Below are 26,166 nucleotides of genomic sequence, written 5' to 3' on the forward strand. Positions count from 1 at the left end.
AGGCCAAACTACTGCATTAAAGTGAAGAATCCACAATAATTCACATTGTTCCAAGTACAATGACCACGGTACACCCCTAATATTCTGCTCAATTTTATCAATAAGAATAAACTTAAAACTATGACCCGGCTCAAGCACAATATGCTTATACAAAGCATTTGTTAACCCTCCCCTTTTGTATTTCATATTGTTGTTCATACATTCTATCTTTTAACCTTCTCTCTCTGATGTACCTATATAAAATGCAGGACATTTTTGACACAGGACTCCATAAACAATACCCTTACTATTACAATTATACTTCCCTTTTATTTTAAAACACGGTTAATTGATTGTTTAACATGCGATTGGTTTTAACTTGTATAATAGTTTGGCTGTGCTCTATTAGTCTGATGAAGTCTCATATTTGGGAGACAAAAGCACTTATTCTGGTTTATAATTTGGTTTATAATAAATTGTGGTGTGCCGTGGACCGCTTCTTCACTTTTTTTGTGTGTTTGTCTGAAATAATTGTTGAAGTTCCAGAAAGTTATTAGAAGTTCTGCTGAATTGAATTTTAGTATTGTTTTTTTTTTGTTTATTATAAGGGAAAAATGTGGTAGTTGTTGGGAAATATGAAAGCAATACCACCACATTTCCTCTTTATATGGCCATTATGGATGATATGATAGCTAGGAGGAGTAATTTCAGAGTCATTTGTGCTAGACTTAAACCAAGTTTCAGTTACAATGAAAACAGCAGGATTATGTTGGGTTATCCAGGCCTATAATTCAGTGATTTTATTTCTTATGCTTATAACATTTATGGCAACAAAAGTTAGATTACTGGGGTTGGGGGTTGACCCTTGAAGGGTTACAGCAGTGTGTGGAAGATAATGGTCTTGATGTTCTTTGTGATAGGTGGGGCCAGGATTAGGTTGAATGACTCCTTCTATAATGATTTTAGTATACGAAAGAATTGTTGATACTTAGTGTTGCCACCTTTTCAAATGCCCAAAGTGGGACATTTTTGTAGAAATGTGAGATTTTGCAGGACAGAATATATCCACAGCCAGTGCAAAGGACAGAACTTCACTTTTTTGTCAAAGTAAAAGCTTATTTTTTTTTAGCATTTGAGTTAGTTATGCTACTCCATACAATATTTGTGCGTTCCAGATACAACATAGCTGTATTATGCAACTATTAAAGAAAACTTAAGAAATTCATTTTGTTTTAAAATCTCAGGACATTTGGCATTTTTTAACTTTTTTCACAGGACACAACTGCCCAAAATGGGACTGTCCCTCGCAAAGAGGGACAGGTGGTAACCCTATTGATACTTGTTTTTGGAGAGTATTTTTCTAGTTAATTTTGCTTTGGCTTGAGATGAAATGGAGTCAATCCATTTATATTTGGAGTAAAGGTGAGGGGCATAATTAAATAGGTTTGGTGTGATGTGTGGACAGTGTAGGGAGGAAGTACGACTAGGTGGTTAGAACAGAGATGCAGATATGTTACTATACCATGACATGATATATACATGTTCGCAACCTTCTTGAATGCCATGCATTAAGTTGGGAGGTCAGGGGTCAGGAAACATGCGGTTAAAAAATTGTCTGCAAACCATTAATGCACCGTATTTTCCACTATGGCATATAAATCAAGGCTACCTACCTACTTAATGATAGTGGTACTGGCAGTAGGACTGGCAATATGGACATAGTGGTAAGAGGAGAAGAAGAAATCGGGGCTGAGCATTGCTAGACTTGAGTATGAGGTAAAAAATACAGTAGTATAAAACACTTGTAACTGTAGAATATTCATCATAAGGAGCATTGTTGCAAAGCACTGTTCTCAGCTGCAGAAATGGGCAGTTGGACTGTAACCTGCATTGCATTACAGCAGTATTAAAACTTGATCTTGATTGGGCAGCCATCTTACAGTATACAGAAGATGTAATCAAGCAGCAGCTTCACATATAGTTTCAATAGAAATATTTGTAAAGAAAGCTTAGTATCTGCTGATCTTGGAAACTGGGTTCTAATCTTTCCAGCCAAAGTCTCATCACTATATTTGTCATAACAAATACAATTAGCCATGTTGAAAATGTTTGATTTATAAAAAGGCAACTCTGCTTACCCCTCTTAAAAGACAAAAACAGCCATTTGGACAGTCATAGAGATTTAAGCCTTTCAGTGCGGTATATGAAGTGTCAGTGCGCATGAATAGCAAGTAGAATTATTTTTCCTTTGTCCTCCGGTTTTGTAAAGAAAACAGTCGACTTAGTAGCCTCATTGAAGAAAACATCAAAAACAACTTTCTGCATAGAACAAAGAGTTATTCAAAAGGAAACTGTCCTTGTAGATGACTGGTTAATACTTATTACACACAAGTGCCTGTAATTTAGAAATCCTTTAGCTGAAGGGATTGCTAGGAAAAAGAAAGTCTTTCAGGAATGGAACCTGAGGTCATCTGTGCTAATATATTCAAAAGAAGGCAAGGTCAAGCTTTTAGTAACAATTTAGATTACTAGTAGAAAGTCTACCTTTCAACTTTAGTGCAAGAATTCTGGACAAAGTCAAAATAAATAGGAGGACAAATGCCCAAAACAGAAGACAAGTTTTAAATATTGCTCTTAGAAGGTTGTTAGACTAACAGGTTTTGTATAAGCATACATTTGCAGACAAAAGTCTGAAACACATGCCTATAACTCTTTAGTGACTTCAGCCCTCAATGATTTGTCAGAAAAAAACACACATTTTGTGAGGATTAGACAAAGAATATGAGGCAAAAATCTGAACATTCTGTGACATTCTGCAGGTTTTGTATAAGCATACATTTGCAGACAAAAGTCTGAAACTCACGCCTATAACTCTTTAGTGACTTCAGCCCTCAATGATTTGTCAGAAAAAAACACAAATTTTGTGAGGATAAGACAAAGAATATGAGGCAAAAATCTGAACATTCTGTGACATTCTGCGCAGTTGAGAGATAGAATGGATGACTTTTGATTGTTTTGTAGAATCTCCTTACTACTTTACCTGAAAGCAATATTTGACACTAGGGATGCCAAGTGGAAGTCTGATGTATTACTGATTGGCATTCTAAAGTATGAACACAAAAGGATGATTGCTACGGTTTCTTTTCTAAGACTGAGATTTGTGTTTCTCAGAAAATTCCAGTTACTCCAAGGTACAGGGTTCTTGGAGTTAGTATATATAAGTAGCAATGGGTGAAGGCACAGTCCAAATATTGTGGGCTTGTAGCAAAGCATCCTTTCAAAAATGCTTATAAAGTATCTGAAAGAGTATAAGTTTCAATGAATATGTTATCCATTGCAGTTTTGTGATCACACTTTTTAATGACTATCATTACTGCATCATACCTTTTGTCATGAAGCCAACTGTAGGATTATAGGCAAACAGAAATGGCAGGCAAATTAATGTACCATAATCAAATTGCAGATCTTGTCAACACTAAGTAAGTCAGAAAGTTACTGCTCGATCTAAAGGAGTCATCTTATATCTGGACCTAAGCCCTGGTCTTGATACAGATGGCAAACTCTAATCTGCTTGGACAGGTATCTTAGGTTTACTTTTTTTATGAAAGGCTGGCAGTGCTCCTGCTGCAAACAATTAATATTAGGTATCAGTTTGAGATCCTCTATACTAAACTAATGAGGGACTTGATAATTGAATACATGACTAAACTGTTTTACTGTGTTAGCAGATCACTATAAAGATATAGGATGAGAGGCCAAGCTGGGAAGAACTGCACTAGAGGACTGAACCATGGATATCTTGTCCAGAAGACAACAGAATTAGATTAAGTTCTTCACTTTTGCATATAACAAGATTTAAGATAAGGAATGTGAAATTTACATTAAAGGCCACTTAATTCTAGATAAAGAAAAAGGTGCTAATGGCCCAAGTGTGACTGTGAAGATATCTAGAGAAGTTCCACAATCACAAAAAGAAAATTAAGATCCAAAACAGTCACAACTCCAAAAAATTAATGGCACAAGGTTCTTTTCAGAAATAAGGCAACCACACCAGCTCTAAGAAAGGCTGTATAAGCACCTTTCTTGGAGCTGGTGTTGTTGCCTTATTTCTGAAAAGAACCTTGTGCCGTTAATTTTTTGGAGATATCTAGAGAAGTACAAAGGTAGATGATATTTAATAAAAAAAGAAAAGCAAATGTGTGTTTGGAAAGACAACATGGGATTTAGATAATGATAAAGGATTGTCTGTTTTACCTGTTCTCATGGCCTATTGTGATCCTTTCACTTATCAAATGTTTTTTTTTTTTTGGCTGAGAATATAGATTAGATGGCCAAAGGTTGCAAGTTCATTAGGATATTGGTATTCTATTCAAAGATTGTCATTTCTAGACTGCACAAATATTGAATGGGTACACTTTATATGCTGATTTATCACACCAGTGCTATGTTGTACATAATTATTTGCAGAGTTCCTGATTTCAAGGACATTATAAAAGTTTTCAGAGCCAAGTGTCTAACCATTATTCTCTTGCAAGTGTTCAGTAGACACATCTGTGATGGAGATCTATTTATTCATTTGTTTATTTGCTGACCAGTACAACAGTGATCTATATGGATCATTTGAGGCTCATTGTAGAGAATATTAACATACATCCAGTGAAATTATGACAGCCATGCAATATAATACAGCAAAACAGAAAATTCAGCATAGACATTACAGTAATCTTTACACAGTTAAAATATACAATAACAATATTATTTCAAACTATAAAGTAAAATACCGATATAGAATTACTGAGATTCAAACATCAAAGTGAACAAATAGACATATAAGAAAAAGAAGGAAGCATAACATTGCAATATTAACCTTGTTTTCTTGGGAAAATACATGCACACACATAGTTAGAAGAGCTTGTTGTAAACTTCTGGTCTAGCACCGGAGGAACAAGGGGAAGTCGACATTCTTTGAAAACTGATCTTACCACCAAAGTGCTTCCACAATCAAATCAAGTATTGAGAGATGGATTTGTTGTAGTGGCAGTTCTGGTTCACTATGTTCCTGATTTAGCATTGTATCTTCCTCAAATATAACGTTGTATTGCGAGACATCAGAATGGAAAAGTACATGTAACTTTCAGCTTTGAGAAAACATTTTTAGGACCATAAATAAATTCACATGTTCTTTTGGATGCACCTTTCTGGTTGTTTTATATGTATATTTCACAAGAAATGTATTATATAACACTGTTTAGCAAAACAACACTTGTTTATCTTTTAAATTTGTAGTTTTGTACTTTTTTCCAGCAAGAAGTGAAACAAAATTTGCCTGCCAATAATAGCAAAACTGCCAACTTTCAAACATTTTAACCATAAAACATCACTCAGACCGCACTCATCAATTATAGCCACTTTGACAGTGTATACTTTCAAGTCTGATTCTGATAAAAAAACTGGCCACAGCTGAGTGTTCAAAATTGCTTTATAAAATACACACTAGTTCTGCAAAGCCAGACTAATATGCTGTTTAACTTGGTCATGACAACAGGGTCAGTCATTTTCATCAACTGACTGTCTCTGTATCCAGCAAATACAGACAAATTGTTGACTGTGTGTATCCAGATGTCTGCGGAAAAAAATAATAATGGTAACACTGATGTTTTTCAAAACTCATGTCTCATAAATATACAGTTACCACTCTAAAGTACAAGTATTTCTTCATATAGCTGCACATAGCCCTCAGATGTCTGAGATAAAAATAATTGTGAAGTTAATATATTTCAAATCTGTTTCACATAAATAAGCAGTAGCTAGTTTAGACTCAGTAAAGTATTCTATTCTATCTTAGCTTCACTTGAATGCACACTAGTTCTGTAAAGCCAGATTAATGATTGTTTAAAATGAACAGATAACTTGAGTGTGGTACTTTCATCCACAGACAGCATCCCCCACACCCAGAAGTTATAACCACTTTGCTGAGTGTGTACGCCTTACAGATCTGAGTGTGATAAAAAAAGAACACGAAACATATTCAAGTCTAGTCTCACACAGATAGTACCACTGCAGAAGTATAAATCAGGGACAAAAATAGTGAGGGACAAACCTCCAAAATAAGTAGTAGGTTTAAAATATAATTCTGTTAACTAGTTAAAAGAACGACAGATTTTTGCATCAACATGCATTTTACAAACAATAAGAAGTATTAAACTTTAATGTCTAACATTATTGACTGACATTATTCCTTAGTAATTTACCAGAAAATCAAAAATTTGGCAAAGGGGCAGAGCAAAAATATGAGGGAAGTAGTGATGCTCTGCAAATTCAGTAACATTTCAGAGAGTTATGATGCTGACTTTTTTCATAAAGCTCATATTAGCCCTGCAATGTCAGAATAATGATCAAATGTCAGCAATCATTTTCATATAAAATATTATTTGTACCCAGCAATTATACCTATGTTGTTATAAGGCCAAAATGTTTTGCATCAGTATGCATTTTCTGAATGGCAAGAAGTGTGAAACTCTAAATGTTGTCATTACTGAGTACCCTTAGTCCTCTTTGACTTACCAGAAAAATCAAAAAAATTTACAAGGGACAGGGAAATAATAGGAGGAAAAATCTTGGAGTTTTGAGAGGTACAATGCCAAATTTCTTTACAAAGGTCCATAAAATCCTGCAGAGTTAGAATAATGATAAAAAACAGTCATTTTCATATGCAGATAACCCCTGCACCAAGCAATTGCAGATCCTTTATTAATAGAGCAACACGTTTTGCATCATGCATTTTCTGAAACAATAAGAACTATGATATTCTAATGCTTGGCATTATTAACTGAGGTTAATCGTATGTGATTTATCAAATCATCAAAAATTTTAGGAGGAAAATTATGAGGCAGAACCTTTGGGCTCCCGCAGAACCTTATAAATGGCTCCTTTAGTACTTTAATACTGACTTGCTTCACAAAAATCAGATGTGTCCTGCAAAGCCAAAACAATGATCAATGACAAAAGTCAGTCATTTTCATGCAGAGATAGCCCCTGCATTTTACAAATGCAGCTACTTTGATGTGTTTGCACATCTCAGATGTCTGACGGTATAATGACCACACGAGTATAATGATCACACAATGTATTACATATAAATTTTACCAAAACAAACAGCTGCTAACCAAGTTTCATCCTGCAGCAAAATGCTCTCCTTTTGTAATGCTGTCCACTGCCAAAGTTTGGTTGCCAGCAAGTATGTTTTGTGTGTGTGTGTGTGTGTGTGTGTGTGTGTGTGTGTGTGTGTGTGTGTGTGTGTGTGTGTATGTGTGTCTGTATGTGTGTCTGTGTGTGTGTGTGTGTGTGTGTGTGTGTGTGTGTGTGTGTGTGTGTGTGTGTGTGTGTGTGTGTGTGTGTGTGTGTGTGTGTGCTTACACACATGCTCCTGTTGACCTTGTTTCCTTAAGTGTTTTGTGTCTGTGTCATTCATAAATGGGAATGCAAGCGCATGCACACTAGACATTCAAGTACTTGGAGTGTGTGAATGTCTATGTGCTGTATGCAATCAGTGTTGAAAATAGTGTGGTTACCTTCAACTGATTATTATATTTCATTAATAGAATCATACAAACTATAAAATTCTAAATAAGGCTAGGAACCATCTTTACAATCATGCGAACAACGTATTCAATTTTCTTTTTAAGGGGGATAGATTTTTAGTGATAGCTGTCTTTGTCATTTATTACTCAATGTTTATTTCTCCTTCTACACTCAGTACTGATATGTAGATGATAGTGTTATTATAAATGCTTAGATTTTCAGATGCATTCGTTTGCAGATACATTTCCACACTTTTAAAAGAAGAAGTTAAGTTACTACTTCACAAATATTTGGAAACCACCCCACATCTCTGTGTCCCCCAAAGTCTATTGTGGGCAAAGCCTATAGTGATAATTGTTCCACTTTAACATCTCAAGCCATTTGCAACCAGGACTACAAAAAATACATTCTGTTAACACAGCTAATGCTCTTTTAACCACTGCAACCATCCCTTTCCTGGTCAATAATGACCAATTATCAGAGGGTCAGAGTGACAGACTAGTGATGAAAGATTTCTTGACTCTAAACAAAGAGTTCCAGATTGAAATTGACAAATGGTTCATTTATGTGCAGTTTAAACATATTTGGTTTTATAGTAATAACAGGGAAAATATGAAGGCTAAAAGCCAGTGGTCTAAGATTAAAAAGGGTCAAGTGAATCTCATTTATAAAGTTATACGGGAACCCAAAATCAATGAAAAATAGAGGGAAGGTACAGGGTTTATTTTAGAATTCAGCAATGGAATGTCACCTGACAAGTCCCCTGCATTTTTAGCTAGATGGCCTAAATACAGAGATGAGCAGGTAAGATTATTATGCATTTGGTATAACACAAAACATGGATGCTTAAGTTGAAGGTTCGGAGCACTGGCATTGTGATAATCCTACAACTGATAACATACATACGTTTTGACACTGTGTAGCTATCAAAGGGGTGTGGGCTCAGTTGCTTGCCTGTCTTAATCAGATACATGATTATGAGATGTATGTGATGTTAACATTAGGTTTTACTTGAGTTTTTTGGATCTTTGGCATATTCCAAAGACCATATGCCCACTGTACGAAAATATTTAAGGTCTATTGGACTTTGTCAAGTGTGGTCAAACTCTTAAGTACTAAACTATGGAAGACAAGACTGAGCCTGAGACAGAATGACACAGATAAACATATTAAAAGACATTTGGTGTTATTTTTTTTTACTCTTTCAAAATTAATGCATCACAGGTAAAATGATCTCATAAATAAGGACTTTATATCATTTTGGTTGAGGAGAAAAGCTCTTGAATGTGATCACCAGGACTATCTGAGTATGGGAATTATCCTAATTATTTTTGTTAGGAACAATGTTAGATGACAGGCAACATTGCTATTTTCAATATTATGTTTAGCCTGCGCTTGTGGATTGCTTAGTGAATCCAATTGTGCTATTTACCTTTGCTGAATTGTAAATAATTGTATATACTTCTTTGCTGCTCTCAGCTGTTACTGATATTGGTTTGTTTTTTCTAAAGTTTTCTGTTTTGAATTTTTGTTTGTAATTGTGTAAAGAATTTTAAACTGAATAAAATTCCATTTAAAAAATATTCATTTCTTTAAGTATAACAATAAGCAGAAAACCTGCAAATTGATTGGTTAATTGCACAGTCCTCCCTGATAGTGCACCTCAGTCATGGTGGCTTACAACAGCTGTTCCACAGACTATTTATTTATTGATTTTTAAGTAAAGCAATTAAAACATTTCTTTACTTATAAAAAATAAATCAATAGAAAAAATGCTTCATGCTGCTCAAAGCTGCCATTGCTGTGGCATCCTATGGCTGTGCTGGCCATACCCTTCCCCCAGTCCTGTGGACTCCAGGTGACCATCCATATTGTTCCTAATAAAATCTGCCTTAATCCCTGTGTCAGTGACAGGCTTGCCACTCTGGAGGATTACTGCAACAGCATTTCTCTAGACCTCTAGTACATAGCCTGTGGATAGCCTAAAGCTGAATGGGTTTCTGTGTGTGTGTGTGTGTGTGTGTGTGTGTGTGTGTGTGTGTGTGTGTGTGTGTGTGTGTGTGTGTGTGTGTGTGTGTGTAGATCATAGATTATCGTGGGTGTTGTTTTGAATGAATGATGTGAAGGGAACAGCTGAAGGTGTTAAATGGATGAAGTTGAAGCTAAACTTGTCGACAAGTATATTTCATATTTCCTCAAGGTCTGAGTGGGAGAAAAGCTATCAGATATAAGTTCAATGTAGTGGTGAGTATTATTCTTGAGATTCTTTAAATGGTAAGTAATGTTTTATAGTTATCATTGAATGATGTAATGTTTACTTCATATATATTCTTTTATATTTTGATCATTCACCTTAGCTCTTTATTTGCCCTTTTACTGTCACTTTTAGTGCAGGATGATTTCAGTTTATTTTTTATGGCCAACATTGTTTCCTATCATTGTAGAGTTTATTACTACTAGGGGAGACCACCACAGGAGCTTGTTTTTAAACTTAGCATTGCATTTGTTGCAGATAGGGGCAGATGTTGACATATAGTAATTTAGGTAGGAGGAGAAATCGCTAATATAAGTGGCAGCTTCAGCCATGGACTTGGTTCACTTGGGACAGAGAGCACGTAAAATTCATTTAGTCATCAGCTTACTATAAGCCCCTGCAATCCTCGTCTCTGGTGTTACACAGAAGGAAAACAGGTTGCATTATGAGCCTTATGATAAACAATGAAGGAAACAATAGTATGAACTCCAGTACTTAGAAGAATAATGTATATTTATTTAAGAACAAAACAAATGGAATTTTGTCAACAACAATCCCTGCCTACTGCATCCCATAGATTAAGTTACCCACAACAAACTCTGAATCAAGTCTGGAATGTACCAGGACAAATGCACTTGACTGGTTATCAATACTTGATTCAGAGGTTAAGGCTGTTTTATACACAGGATGGGTGCCCCATCCAAAGGTATGTGAACATTTAACTAATTAGAATTTTACAATTTATAATTTGTCATCTAAAGTGTTGACCAAGGATGAATAAAAGTTACTTAAAAAGGTTTTTGGATTTGTGACTGCAAACAGAGCGCCCATTACAGACACCTTCACAGGCCTTATACTTTGCACAGCAAAGGATGGATCTGACATAATAGTTACAGTCTTCACCTGATATGACCAAAGCACAGGGTTTGATTCTAATCTCAGGTCAGTGTCTAGGCTTAAAATGGCACCAGTGAAGTTAAATTTGGTAATGTTTTGAGTAGCAATAAAAAGGATTTTCCTGAGAATAATTTGAATGATGGTTCAGGGAAAACAAGTACTTTTATGCCACCAGCTGTGAATGTGATCGAAGCTTTTAAAAATTCTTATTATAATGAGATAAGGAAAAATTTATTGAAATCTTCTAATAACAAATTTTACAATCTTATTAAATAAGAAACTGATGCCATGAAATGTTTAATGGAAGACATGACTGTGCATATTATGAAGACAGATGGACAATGGGGGAGCTGTGTTACTTATGAATGTGAGTATGTACAGTAACAATATATATTTTGCTAAGTGCCAAGTCAATAATGATTTTTAACTTTCACAGACAAGTCAATAATGGTTTAATTATTAGTGGATATAAGGACATTACTATGTTTTGGGCTGGCCATCAGAATATGGCTTATGTATTAACATGCTTTCTTTGACAGTACAATTTCCCAGAATAGGTATAATTTTTGTCATCTCCAAACTTCATAAAAATGAGCCTGCTTCTTCCCACTTGAGGCCTACTGTTTCCATCACAGTCCAAAGACAGAAGTATTAGCTCTTTTAGTTGGAAGGAACTTGAAACTTGTGGTGAAACCCATCAGGTTTTTTGTGCTAGATGCTATGGATTATACAGAGAAACAAAGAGAGGTAAAAATAACAAGTGAAGATTGATTGGTCACAGCTGATATTTATAATTTAGATACTGTGATACTGGCTGAGCTTGCTATGCTTATTAGTTCAAAGAATATTTGGTTGCTCATTCCAATTTTAAAAATAAATAACTTGGTTTTATCGGTGTCTGCTTAAAAAATATTCGAAAACAATTATTTTATTTTTGACACAAAATTATTTCATTACTCAGTTCTTGCATTTTAGTTTTACTTCCAGCAAAGTTGTTGCTATTTTCTCAAATATTAAGTTAGACAAATATTTAGAGAATAAAAAGTTAGTGACCACTTTAGCCACAAAAGAGGCAAGCATTACAAATTGACTAGTGATAAGGGCCATTAGCTTGATCACTTTTGATAATGTTTTTGAGAATGAAATATTGAATTGAAAATAAAGATTTGTGGAGAGAGGCTACCCATTAAACCTGACATAGGAAACAGTACAAGATGTTTTTAAGTGGAAGGGTGCTAGCTTTAAACCAGTCACTGACAGATATTCTGAAGAAGCTCGTCAAGATGTGGTGAAAGCGAAAAAAACTCATTTATGGGTATGGTACTTACTTCTACTTTGGATGCCCGTGTTATAACAGGGTTTATCACCAATAACTGTTTGTTTTTAGTTGGTGGTGCCTTGCTGAAAAATACAGTGGGTAAAAATGCAGTATTCTTCAATGAGAGAGGTGATAATTGAAAAATAATTTTGGAAAAGAAAAGAAAGAACAAAAACAAGACATTACAGGTTAAAGGTACATATTCTTGAAACAAATGTAGTCCTTTTATTGTTCTAATACTATAATGATATAACTGTCACACTAATAATATTGTATATGCTTTTGAGTGTTAGACTTGCCAAACATCTTAAATTGGTAAAACTACCAGACAGATTAGTTAAAAAATTTATGATAATTTTATGTCATTAAATAGAAAAAAAAGCTTTATATACACATATATTGAAATGTGACAATGGTATGCATTGAAATGTGACAGTTTCAATCATTTTGAATTTTATGTGATTGACTGTACTGAGCTTGATATCACAGGAGGTGATAAAAATTTCTTATATGTGAAGGAATACGACTGACAGACTAGACTGAATAGAACTGTAGTAAATAGAATTAATGATTACCAGTTTTGGATATTTTAAAATGGCAGAAGCTAATATATCTAAGCTTAAGTAAATATAAGTAAGGCTTTAGTAATGAAGTTTTTTAAGAAAAAAAATTTCTAGTAGGGTATTTGTAATCAAGGTTTTTAATTTTTTTCTGTATGATTTGATTGATGTGTATTTTTAGCACTCAGCGTCTGATGAAGGCTATGGCTGATGAAAGTGCTCTGGGTTATTAAAGTTTTAACTTTGTTATATCTTGGGTAATGTTTCTCAGTGTTTGTCTGTTTTTTTTTGGCTTTATATTTATGGTTTATACATCACTGCCAGTCAGATTTTCCTGTTTTTTTTTCTTTTAGTTCAATGAAGGATAACATTTCACTTGTCTGTTAAAGCCATATTGATATACATTGTTAATCCATTTAACATTCTATTAAATGACAATGGGAAAAATATATAAGAAAGTGAAATATTCATATTGCTTGTATTTGTCTGTAACTTCTCGGAATCAAACATCACAGAATAGAGCTTGACAGTCACAGGGTCAAAGGATCACAGGGACTACAAGGCAAATTAGTATGAGTACTATGTGTACCTTGCCAAAAAAATCACCCTCAAAGTGCCACACCTGCTTCCAAAGGGCAAGACATGTCAGACCAAGAATGAATCTCAAGTACTCTTCCAATTGTCAAAACCATGATGCACCATGCTGCTTCCCCATAAACCATGCACCAAGTAATATTTGCAAAATGCAAAATAAAGTGAAACATTACTCTTATTTATGCTTGGTTATAACTTCTAACATGTGTCATAGTCACAGAAGAGAGCTTCCTTAGCACTGTATAACTAACATAGTCATATGATATTTGCAAAACGAAACATAAAATATTTCTCCGGCTTTACATTTAACTATAACTTCTTAGTATCAGGCATCACAGAATAGCATTTGCATTCAAAATCATGTTTCTGTATGGTGCTTTCCCATTAACCAATGTACTAAATGATGCTTGCAAATCATATGTATTTTCTGTTCCTTATATTTTGCATAGAATATGGCATGTTACTACAACTGTACCCTAAAAGCACATACTTTGTTTTGCTTTACCACTGAAAATTCATGCTTCACAACAAATGATTCATTGCACATTTCATCATCTAATCTCTTAAGTGCATACTTTGTACCTTAATTTACTCTATCATCCTTGTGTTGCACACAGTGCATGCTTGTGTTTCAATCTGTGGCACGATACCATACAGAATTATCAATGTTGTTTTGAAGTCCCTGACCAGCACAACATTTTTGTTTGTTTTACTCAGATGAACTCCTTATTTATCACCTGATGTCGTAATGACACCTGGTATAACCCAGCATTACCCCAGCAGATACTGAAGTATTACAGGTTCACATCACACTTCTTCTTTAATCCAATAGTATGAATACAACTTTAAGATGCTAAGTGAACTCTTATTTTGTATGAACTATATTGCTTAGAGTACATCTTCCAATTTGAATTATTTTTACTGTGCACAGAATAGCATTTGCCAGTGAAATCCATGTTTGTATGTTGTTTCCTCATTAAATAATGCACTAAATGATATTCAGAAGCAAGCAAAATAAAATGAAATATTCATCTTGCTTATGCAGTGCACCAGAACATAAAATATTCCGTCATTCCATCACTGCATATACTACCAGTGCCCTACAAGCCTATATTTAGCAATGGCAAATGCATGTTTAATGATATTACATATCTTTTTCAAACCTATGGCCTCTGTGACATAACTACAAACATTTGCCCTGGTCTCTATCATTGATACTCCTCTAATCAAGAAGTCAATGCATTCCCAAAAGAAACAATAGCTGTTTCTGGTGTTTAGTCCTCCCCTCAGGCTTTCAGTGCTTGAACTCATTAAAAAAACTGATTCAGAATAATGAATACTGGTATCAAGACAAATCACATTTTATGTTTTGCAGTGAAAACTGTTAGAATGAAATAGTAGTCATCATGTCCACTGCTAAGGAGGCCCTGCCAAGATGTGTATTTTCCTGCCAATATGTGGCACAGATAATCAACGTCTGGCCTATCAGTGCCCTTGTCAGTATGTAACTGCCAAGTTTTTCTTGCATGTCAGCTGATTCTGATCTGTATTTCCTAGCTCCTGTTACTCTTTTCCTTGCTACCTTCTGACATGCAGAGGAATAAAATAGACTTAAAACTGTAGCAATGAGCTTTACATTCATATAAGAAACTAAAATCACCTGTGGCTTATTACATTCATTCTAGCATTACAGTTGCACGCAGTACTTTAGGCAATATATTTTGTGCCATGAATCATGCTGCTTTCTCTATACTCTGCCCCTCACAGTTCTTATTTATACTCATTTCTATATATGGCCTATGAAATGCTATGACATATAGAGAAGAACAGTCAAAACAAATTCCCCATCTAAGAATTTGTTTTTATTTTTTTACAATTTTTGCATCTTTACTTTCTTTAAATTTGTTTCCAAATCACTAGCAATAAGATAATTCACAAGTTGCTCATACAGACATTTGAAATTACATCAGGCTTTATTAGCCATTGCTGCTTAAACATTTATCGCCAGTAGTGGTATACACCACTCCGTCTCTCCTGTGTCAGTACCATTTTATTTCAAGAAATACTTAAAGTGATAGGTGTCAAGCTAAAATGATCATGTTGGTTCCTTAACATGAAATTTCACTGCATGAATTATCTGCATGACAATTAAAGGGTCAGAACAAGAAGTTTTCATCCTCTTGCATATACTTAACTTCTACATTCTTCCTGGAATAACTTTGATAAACTTACTGATGGCGTTCTCCTCCTCTCCTTCATTTACTGCTTCGTTATTTTCTTCATGAAGTCTATACATGAATCATGACAGGAGGAACTTCTCTAATTCTATCATTTTCATGGCATTCTGTACTTTGCTTGGTGCCACAAAGGCCAGACCACAATCTACGATGACGGTACATACCTTGTAATATTGATTAGCATGCGGTCAATTGGCCTCCGAAAGACATGCGTAAATGGGCATGCCTTCACTGAAGGTTGGGCATCGGGCTGGCAAATCGGCACCATTAAAAAATCTACTGCCAATCATTAGCGGACCGGAGTTCTGCTGTGGTGACCCCCTAACCAGGAAAAGCCGAAAAGACAAACAACAACAACTAAGTCTCCACACTGAGTAGGGCTTTCACTAATAATCAGCAGCTGAACAAGACTTAGAAGGCCAGCAAATTAACCTGAATAATAGTTTCTCCCATTATCTTCTTATCATTGTAGGAGGCATGATGCCACATTATAACAAGCATACAACCATTTCAGAAACAGAGGCATTTTATACCCATAATTTGTTGTTTTGTGGGAAGTATTATCTTTCTTCCATCTATCAGAAATAGTCATAGAATCAGAGAGTACACCCCTAAACTGGGTCACTTTTAGTAATGCATATCCCTATGTACTTAAAACAGTGTGTTCCACTGTCTACTGAAAACATTTCCCTGACTAATTATAGGAACATTTGTATACCAGACTTTCATAATACCGAATTATCAAAATGCCAGAAATGGTAACCACAGAAATCAACATTTGAACACTGGAAGTTCCAATGACAAAAGTCTGTGTTACTTTTGACATTTGCCTGGGGCTGCACCCCACATCCCCTATGTATTATATATACCAACTCCAAGATTATACTAGAGTGCGGAAAAGGGAAATTTTCCTGATCTGCACTGTACTGCAATCTCAATTTTAAATGTCAACTTCATATTAGTGAATGTGTACTCACTTTCCCTAATATGAATTTATATATTTTCAGTTCAACATTATGGGGACTGGTAAAACACAAGTTCGACCAACCCATTTTCATCAAACTGTGTTTTCACATTTTGATAGTAAACTATTCTGGTCACATAGTGGAATAATGTTCCTTATGTCCATGCTGCCAACAGGCTTGCCTCCTACTGTCAAAAAGGGAGAAAGTGTACAATTAAAGGACAAGGCTTGAGATTCAGCAGTAATGACTTAGGCCTCAGAGAATTAAGAACTCTTTCAAACTGAATATGGTCAACCTATTTCTTAAGAAATATGGGCAATCATCCTTACAAAAATGATCTAATGTCCTTTTTTTCATTATTTTCTGGGAGTCTATGATATATTCAACTGAATCTAATGGTTCTGCAAATCACTGATCTGAATTATATTAATTTGTACTTGAGAAAAGATTATACTCCCTCTGCATATAATTTTCCTGTGGATGTAATTCATATTCATTCATTGTCTTTTCCATGGCTACACATCTTCCCACATGCTAACAAAACTTTTCTAGTAGCTCAAGATGTTGTACAGCCATCTCTCTGAATTCAAGAAGTGGTGAATTGCCTTCCATAGTCTCATACTGGCTTCAGGCCTTGCTGCAACATGACTACTTTTAGGCAGCTTTTAAAGAAATGACGCAGTAGGTGCGTCAGTCTACGTTCTCTGCACAGACCCTCTGTCCAGCTAGGGACTTGTGTAGATAAGGAATATTTTTCGCTGAAACCAGTGGTTGTTACACTATGTGCTGATTAGACGTCTGAATAATGAATGACCAGCTAAGTATCAGTATTGTCATATTATAATTCACTTTTATCCAGTTCATCAAGTGCCATATTTTTGAATCTCTCAATTGTATGAGTAGTACACCAGTAAAATTCAATTACTCTTCATGTACCAAGTATAAAGGATATAAATCCTTCCTTACTACCACAAAGAGTAATTTAGACTGTGTATAAACCTTTCAGAACTCACCCCAAGGCTCATTTTTTTGTACAGTGGAGTTAAATATCAAAAGTGAAGAGGCTATAAGAGCATACTGGAAGCTAACACACACACATAAAAAAAAAAAAATATATATATATATATATATATATATATATATATATATATATAAAATCTACATCATTGGCCCTAAACCATACACACAACTCAGAAACTTCTGGTTTGCTGCTCCTTCTATAAATCCCCAAGGCTGGTAATGATGTGCTATAAAAATAAATAAATAAAAATATTTAACAACTTTTTTACACAAATGCCATAGCAAAGGGGAAAGAAGAACAAGTAACTTTTTGGTTAACAAAATGTGAAATGAGGAAGAATAGTAAAAAGTAGATAAATAGGGAAAACAGAGACTTATTTAAATGCATAATTATAATTAAGACAATGCAAAGGCTAGCGCTGAAATGACTCTGGGCAGGATTCACAAAGCCTCTGTGTAAGAGTTAGCAAGTCTTACACGGAGGCTGCAGTTAAACGGGGTGATGTCAGCATGCCATGCATATTCATGAGGGCATGCTGAATCAGACCCTAGACTAACACGGTCCGTGTAGCAATGTAGGGGGCGTGTCCGCGTGGCGAGTCCTGTAAAGGGCACGCCCCCAGAAGAATCACAGTCCCGAAAGGAAACTCCCACGAGCGAGTCCGTGGCAATGTCAAGAAACACAACAGCACACATGCCCCCATAGACTATAAACCCAACTGAAATGTAAAACGTAAAAATGAACAGTTTAATTTTTTTTTTTATAATTTCAAAAATGTTTGCCCATAATTGCGCTCATTTGCACGGGTGTGCCCTTCTCTCAGCCACAGTTAGTAGTCATTGAAAAAGCAATATAAGATCTAAATATGCAAAATAAGCCAAGTAGCAATAGCGTAGCGGTAGAGACGTCGGCCAAAGAAGAGGAAGTCATGGTTCGAGCCCCAACAACATAATTTTTTATTTTTAGTGAAATAAGCATGAAACAATCCCTGACATATATGTATGTATATATATATATATATATATATATATATATATATATATATATATATATATATATATAAAACTATAATTTAAGTAAAATGTAATGAAATGGGCCATGTTTTCATGAAGAAATCTGACACAATAAAAAAAAAATATTTTATAAGTGCCCATAGCTGAGCAGCGCTCTAACAAGCTGAGTATGTTTGCCCGTAGGTGACCAGTGGTTTAACAGGTGTAATATGAGTGCCCGGAGTTGAGCAGTGCTTTAACACGCTGAAACTGTGTGTCCGTAGTTGCGCAACATTTATCATAGCGTAATATGTGTGCTCATAGCCAAATAACACGTTAACCAGCATAACCTGTTTGCGCGGAGCTGCACAGCGCGCCAACCGGCTTACCGGCGGGCAACGTTGAGCAACCTGTATCAAAGCCGCCTTTAAACAGACACACCTCCTAGCCTGTCTAGACAGTAGTAAAAAAAAAAAAGCAATGCCCAGGCTGGAATCCAGGATACTGTGCATCATAGTCAAAGTACTGAACCACTAAGCCATGACAGCTGTACTGAAAAATGCAGTATTAGCATATATATAGGAATAAATGGAAATAGAAGCATGACAAAGCAGGTTTTTTTAAGCTGATACAATTCCAAAATGGCCAATCACAGATAAGTGTGGGAAAAATGGCATATATAAGCCCCATAGGCAGGAATACACAGCATAGCTGATTGTGGAACCTATTTGCAGTCAGGATGGCAGGTGTAGGAGAGGGTAGTCGCTTCCGAGCACAGAGGTGGGGTGTTGAGGAGTCCAAATACATGGTTTGGCTCCTAGTCCATGATCATGAGGCTCAACTCATGCAGGGCCAGGTTCTGTGGGGCACGTACAAGGCAGAGGCGTGGAACCAGTTGGCACATGATCTCACCAGTGCCACAGGCATACCAAGGACTGGTGAACAGGTCCGTCACCACCATGCAGACCTGAAGAGATGAAAGCAGGACCAACTGAACCATTGGATCCAGGAGGCCCGGCAAATGCCCAATGCCCCACTACTGAGTAAGTATCCATGTAATTATGTATGTAAGGAATTATCCTAGCTGATATTATGGAGATGCATGTTCCAATATTACTTCATTTATATTACAGCTGCAGGTGTGCGTTCTGTGAATCTGTGAGCCTGTGGTGATGGGCTGGAGCGGTTGCACCACCAGGCAGGTTAGTAATTATATTTCTGTAATTGTTATACAATATAAGTGAGACAGCTTGTAAAAGAGTTCAGTGTAGTTACATATTAATAAAGTTCAAATAACACTAGAAGAAAGATTCTGCTAGTACTGTATGATTAGATAAGTGATGCAGCCTGCAATTAAGAAATAAAAATTAAACAAGTCTGAAATAGTGATTTCCCACCTGTATTGTAATATCAGATAACCTGATGCAGCCTGAAAATTAGTGGTAAGCAAGATAAAGACAATAGACATGTGTCAAATACATCCCCTTTGAAAATCTGCCATATGAAACAAGTGAGTCTGTTGGAAAGGATTGTTGTAACCAAGTATGACATGTTAATAACGCCTAGAATAAAGTACCATCTTGAATTGTAGAAATAAAACAAGTGAGAGTGTGAGAAAGAGGTATGAATCGACCAAGAAAGCTGTTATAACTTCTGAATAAAGTATACTGCAGTCAGTACATAATGAAATGAATCAGACAGCCACAACCAAACAGTGAAATGTTTGAAATAAAGTACTGAAGCTGGAATGTGTCTGTCCCACAATTTGGATATGTTGCTGTACCCTTGCAATATGGAGATAGTATGGTTGTATGAAATAATGAACATCCACAGTTGTCTAGAGCTATATAAATGAAATGTAGCAGGATGCTATACCTGAACACAGCCAGATATGAATGTGTATAAATAAAAATGCAATGTATATTAATGTAGCAGTAACAGTCCCATCACCAACATTCCTAAGGTTACATATAGGAAACTGTACTAAGACCTGTAGGGTATATATATCTGCAGCTACTAGAGGTGTACAGCATATGTATAGGTAGTTGAAGTTGTTAAAGAAATATTTCTTCACCCTACCCTATATTCACAAATAATGCCATTCCACAACAAACTGGGTATGTGTATTCACAATTAATTCCTATGGACATTTGTCCTGTTGGTTCAAACATATTTGCACGTACATTGCTGCATGTGCCCTGTTCACATATCCAAACATGATGGCCTGTTGCCATCAATCAACCCTGCATGCTGTTGGATTGTGTACTGTTGTTCAAAATATGCATGTGTTTTGCTTGCTGTTCAATGTTTGGAATTCATGGGCGTTTGGTTAATGGGAATACTGATGCATGCTGTTACAACTAATTTTGAATGGTATTGTTTGTTACTAACCCAAAATGTCATAAAATATTGCTAAACATAGGACAACAGGGAAGGCGGGTTCCAGCGGACCCACCTCTCCCACCTCAGCTGGCGAGTGCAACTGGCACTAGTGCCCAGGCTGGAACCTCCTCCGGTGGCCCTGTGCCACCTTCGGGTTGAAGCACTGCAGGGGATGGGGCTCATCCCCCCTCTGCAAGCATGGCTGGAGGAGACCGTCCACTCACCCTCCAAAGTGTCCGGTCTGTGGTGCGTAGCGAGATCAGGCATTCTGTGCTTGAACCCCTTATGCCAGCTTGAGGCTCGGGTGATGCAACTCACGGGTGTGCCTGCTGCCCGTCCTACACAGCCCCCAGCACACCCCATCCTGGGCTGTGAAGGCACAGTGGCAACTGCCCATGGGTGGGGATCTCAGTTCCACTGTTGCCATCTGTGGGCTCATGGGCTCGCGATATCCAAACATCGTTCCCGTCAATTGTGTTTCCCCCCACATGTGTCATACTCCACCCCTGTATGCGTCTTGTTTGTCTTGTCTGTTAACCTCCCCTACCTACCTCCCCAAATATACCTACTTCCTGTACCTCACATTCCACTCTCACCTGAAAAAAAAAAGAGCACTCTGTTCCCGCAAAAAAATTACGCCCCATACATAGCTGCCCATTTTGCAGACATGTCTGCTGGACATGTGAACTGGTAATTACAATTGACTGTACAACATATTTTGTTGTCCTCACCCCTCTCTCAGGGGTGGAAGGTTTCAAATTTCACACCACATTACATACATATGCACAGCTGTTGCTGATAAAGAAATGGGCAGCTATGGGCCTTTCCTACCTCCTTCCTGCAAATCCTGAGCTTGTTTTCCTACTGTCCTACCCTCTTTGTGCCCCCTTTTTCACCACTGTCCTATCTCCCCATTTTCTTTTCTTTCAAAGAAATTAGCATGGGTGTGCATGAGAGTAAGCACTTTTAAGCAGTAGTAAGTGGGTGTGCGCTTGTGTGCACTTAGCTAAGTGTGTGTGTGCAAAGCTAAGCAACAGTGCGCATGCGTGAGCTCTGTGCAAACCAGCGCTAACCCGCTTACAACTGCTTAAAAGTGCCTTAGTCACTCTGAATGACAAGGCCTGTAGTCTGCTCAGCAGCAAAATAAAATTCCTCTGTCAGTCTCGAACCCAGGACCTTGGAAACACTAGTCTGCATGACTTGCCACTAAGCCATGACTGATATACAAGAACTTTGTGCTGAAAGCAATATATCATGAAATAGTAGGACTGAATGTAAAGGGAATATAGGAAGGCTATTCCACAAAGCTTTTCTTGTATCTTTACTGGCAATTCTTGTGGATTTGTATAACATTGGTGTGAGAAGAGAAACAGCCATGCTAGTCGGTAGCTAGTAGGTAATAATGTGACAGTAGCACTTTGCAAACCACACACACTATCAGAGCAGGATAAACACTGCCATATTTGAATAGGTAAGAGGCCAGACCTTGCAACTATGACTGATTTACAGGGATGTCCCAGATTTGAAAACAATTGTTAACTGTGCCCCACTGACTCCCTGCAAAATGTATTAACAGTAGGCAGAAAGGTATTTTATTCCACGTAATGGTGTCAATTACTGAAAGTATGCATTAATTGCATGTCAGAAATGGTGTAGTAATACATATGCTCAAAATACCCCACAGTCACAACTGCAGAATATCTGAAATATATCACGGGTGTATCCCACTGATATGTACTATTCCCAGAGGCTGATAAAAGATACACCTGAGAGTATCTGAGGCCTGCAAGTGTCACAAACTCACAGGCATATCATTCTGTCTGCTGTCACACACTCTGTGAATAGCTGTAGAATACCTTCCACAAGCACTCCCACATATAGGTGTACAACCCACAAATATCAAAGGATGTATCCAACTAATAAAATAAGGACAGTATAGCAGTTTACAAGCGCTGCATGTGCCTGCTATCCATAACTGTTAGTACAAAGTACAAGGCCCCACTACTGCTCAGCAGCAAAATAAAATACCCTTGTAGGTGTCAAGCCCCACACCTTGGCCAGGCCAGTACCACCAAACCACAACAAACATATAAGGAATTGCTGCTAAAAGAAATATAGCTAGCATTACAAGGAATGAATGTAAATGGAAAATAGCAACACATTCCAGTAAAGACACCTAGCAGGCATTCAAGGAGTGAATGTAAAGGCCAAATAGTGAAGTCATAGCAACAAATTGCAAGAGCCACTGCTGTATACCAGTTACTCCACAAGTCCCACAGGAAAGCACATACTCCCATTTAAACAGTATTAGTATTATTGGGTGTCAGTTAACATACACACTGAGAATAATAAACTGGAGGAAGCAATAGTCAGGTGTCAGTACAACATGCATTTCAGTGCCTACAACACAGCCTGAAATATGAGAGACATACCAACCTTTACACTCACAGCACAATGTCCACAGCATACCAGCATGGTCCCCACCTTGAAAATCTGAAAGGGCTATGCCTACCTAACCGTTAGTAAATGCTGGCTAACAATTGGTGCAGAGGCCATCACATGCACATGTGCATATACCTACAAAAGCAGCCTGTACCCCCAGTCCACACATGCAATACTTTCATTGCAACATCCGGAGGGAGAGACAGAGAGAGAGAGAGAGAGAGAGAGAGAAAAACAGAAAAACAGAAAAACAGACACAGAGACAGCCATCAAAAATAAAACAATACAAAACAGCAAGCTAACCAGCAGCAGGCCACCAAGCAGCAAGCCATCACAAACAGCAGTGACAAACAAAGGCAATGTAAACTAATAATGTAATAGTCTACATACTGTGAACCTTCCATATGTGTTAGCAGTCTGTATCTATATATATATATATATATATATATATATATATATATATATATATATATATATATATATATATGAAGATGTGCATAGGACAGGGGACATACTGCAACTGTTAGTGAAGGCTGGACATACACATGTATGTGAAGGTTTCTATGTGCACATATCAATGTAGGTTGTAGTGCAACGTACAATGTAGGTTGTACAGTAATGGATGTTTAGCAGTATGTTAGTGTGTGTATTCGTATGTGTAAATAAAAAGGTATATATATATATATATATATATATATATATATATATATATATATATATATATATATATATGTATATGTATATTTATATATGTATCTATATATAATATGCATATATGTATACATAGATAGAGAGGGATGTAGAAATAGATAGACATATATAGATAGATAGATTATGTATATACATATATATGTAATAGACACATACATATATAGACATATATAGATACATACACATATACAGACAGATATGAATGTCTACAGATATGTATGTATATGAATATCTCTCTCTCACTCTTTCTCTGCCTCTCTCTCTCTATGTATATATATATATATATATATATATATATATATATATATATATATATATATATACTGAGAGAGGCACATGTGTGCAGATGTATTGCAACAGGTGCCTGGTGACAAAGGCATAAAATGAACACCAGTGTGGATACTGGAGTACCATACCCTATTCCAAAACACTTACACCACTAACCACCACATATGTGGTTGCCTGCCTACTACTGGATGTGTCAGGAGGGAACATGGGAAACAAGTGTACAATAGCCTCCCCTTAGATATTCACAGTGGCACATTAGTCTTGTAATACCTGTACATGGTACGTGTCAGCAGAAATAGTGTGTCAGCTAGGGAAATGTAGGTCACTGTACCCCTCTACACCTCACAATGTCCTACACGGTATGTACCTCCCATGAAAACTACAGAAAGGGAGAAGGACGCAGTCATACCCAACAAACAGTGATAATGCTCTCAAACACATTACCTATGCAGAGTGTCTGACAAAACCACAGATAGAGTGCCTCTCATACTACCTACACAGAGGTTACCACTGCTGGATATACATAGTTAAGTCACACCCATAACAGTTGTCCAACAACCATGGTAACACCTCACAATATCCCCAGCCTAAATGACCTATGTCTGTCATCCTTGGCGCCGCAGTAAAGAGCACATGGTGGAGGTACAGGTTCCTACCCACAAAAAAGCCATACCCTGGAGTAAACCACCCAGCATTAAGAAGCAAGGCTCCCCATTAGTAGATGTCAGACATACCCCTGTTGAATGTTATGCAGATAGGTAATATGCCATATGAGTCACCCTGTGTAACTGTTTGACAGGAGCAAGTACAATCACATTACATGTGTCCCAAGGGGCAGGGTAGCATAACAGTATGCTGCTGTAGGCCCAGGGCCAATAGCATACTATCTGCCTATGACACAATGCACACACACATGTACTCATTGCAATACCAACTATGTGAGGTGGAATGAGTGTGCCACTGACTGTGTGCAATGTCTGTAATGGTGTGATTGCTCAGCATGACTTTGTGTCTGTCATGGTAGTGTGTGTCCTTGGTGTGAGGCCAGAGAAAGATGTGTCAGGTATTGGGATACAAACATACTACATTGCCATATGTTGTGCTGTGGTTCCCTGTATGTGACTGCGGTGTAGGTATGGTTATGGCAACAAAGACTACAGTGCATTACCAGTGAAATTTGTACTGTGCATTGCATGCATTGCATGGGTTGACAATGTTCCCCATACCTTACCTTGATACAAACCCCCAGTGTGAGGCTGTGCATTGGACCTCAAACAGTGTGCCGACTGCTGGAGTATACTTGCTTGTTGTATGGAGTGTGCCAGGCACTGTCACACAGTTGTTGGCTGAGCACTGATATGTGGTCATTTACATGTATATCCCCCAATAGACAGACAGATGCTATATATGGCAGTTCAGTGATATCACTACAGTAGAGTATTATGTGTGCCATATCACTTGCTCACATATTTTTCTTTTCCTTCCAGGGCGATGGTGCACCAGTGCAATCCCATGTACTCTGCTGCAGAGGAAGAGGAGATACACCAGAGCCTGGTGTAGGATTTTGCCAAAATCTTTTCCTGCACCAGCCAGAACCAGCAGGAGAGGGCTGCACTGTGGCAAGACCTTGTCCGTCGGGTAAATGACATAGGCATGCATAACCGGACATATGAGCAGGTACGCCATCACTGCAGTGATTTAATTAGAAATGTCTGTCAGCATGCGTCTGATATCCACAGGCAACAGCTTGCCACAGGTGGTGGGATGGCTATACACCCCCCCTCACCAGACTGGAGGGGCTCCTCCCAAGTGTTGTGGCTCCAGCCCAACAACAACAACATCCGCACACATGTGTAATGATGGAGGCTGGAGCCACCCAGCATGAGGACTTGGAGCATGCAGGTAACATGCCATATCTATAGTTGACTGTTCTCTACACTGGTAG

Source organism: Protopterus annectens, chromosome 3.part0, assembly GCF_019279795.1.
Source record: "Protopterus annectens isolate FY-2018-M chromosome 3.part0, PAN1.0, whole genome shotgun sequence".
NCBI lineage: Eukaryota > Metazoa > Chordata > Ceratodontiformes > Protopteridae > Protopterus > Protopterus annectens.